Below are 1,269 nucleotides of genomic sequence, written 5' to 3' on the forward strand. Positions count from 1 at the left end.
TGTGACTGCTGACATTTGAAAAAAAGCCAGAGAATCTTAGAATCCATTAGAATCTTAGAAATATGTTTAGTATTTCAATTGACTCCTGATGGAGAGGGAGAGAGGGGAAAAATTATAAGTTCTCTTTGCAAAGTTTTATGTTTTTTTTTTTAAACTATTTATTTTCCTAGGACCTAGATTAATTACAATTCTTGTTTCAAGACACGAATGGTTCATTCTATTTATTTGTTTGCTTATTTTATTTTTTTCAATATATGAAGTTTATTAAAAATATGGAACGCTTCACGAATTTGCATGCCATCCTTGCGCAGGGGCCATGCTAATCTTCTCTGTATCGTTCCAATTTTAGTATATGTGCTGCCGAAGCGAGCACTTGTTTGCTTATTTTAAATAACATAGTGAACCTGCATCAATTATGAAAAGTAGAGCCCTGATGGTAACTTAAATGAGCTCACGTGGTCTTCTATTCTTTTCTCTTCCTTCCCCAACCCAAAGTAACAATCATCCTGAATGATCACGCTCTTGGGGGTATATGTGTGCAGAGTTCCTTAATACAGTGTATGCCCTAAAAACACACATCATTTTAGATGTTTTTAACTTTATAAAAAGGCACACACTCTATATAATCTTTTTAAAGTTACTGTTATAAAACAGTATGATAATGCTAAGATTTATATAATTTACTGAAAGTAACGGTAGTTTATTTTTATTGATATATAGTATTCTATTGTGGTATGTACAGTAAAACCTTGCATTTGTAGTAACTTGCTCTGCAAGTGTTCTGCAAGACAAGCAAACATTTCTAATAAATTTTAACTTGATAAATGAGCGATGTCTTACAATATAAGTAGTATGAAACGCAGAACATCACATCTCACAACTGAGTCAAGGTTCTTCTCTCTCTATATATATATATCTCTCTCTCTCTCACTGTGGGATTGTGGGTGGTCATCTCCCATGCTTGAATGCTCTGTCTCAGGCCATGCTGTTTGGTAGAAATCAGGGATTTCTCAGAATGTTGGAAGGTGCCCTCAACTGGCACTAGTGTATTTTTTGCCACTTAAAAGCACCTATGGACAGTCCTTTGATCTTCCATACAAGAGTAAGCTTAGGAATGCTTTGCTTCATTCTAGGTCAGGCTGCCTGTAGATACAGACCCTTTCCTCTACTGCCTTATTGCCAGTTACATTAAATACAGTATATGACAAGAGTTCATTAATACTGTACTGTAGTCAACATCCATGAGAGCATATACAATGGCCCCCATGC

At 35.4% G+C, this 1,269-nt stretch overlaps 1 non-coding gene across 1 annotated transcript; it reads right to left on the minus strand.

Moving 5' to 3' along the window:
• Positions 1-266: 266 nt before the first annotated feature.
• Positions 267-373, minus strand: LOC124522968 (U6 spliceosomal RNA). The gene has a single exon (XR_006964883.1). It is a non-coding gene; the product is annotated as a U6 spliceosomal RNA (small nuclear RNA).
• Positions 374-1,269: the final 896 nt, after the last annotated feature.

The sequence above is a fragment of the Lynx rufus genome, unplaced genomic scaffold, assembly GCF_022079265.1.
Source record: "Lynx rufus isolate CCGP_SWC_20201006 ecotype Redwood Valley unplaced genomic scaffold, mLynRuf1.p SCAF_1, whole genome shotgun sequence".
NCBI lineage: Eukaryota > Metazoa > Chordata > Mammalia > Carnivora > Felidae > Lynx > Lynx rufus.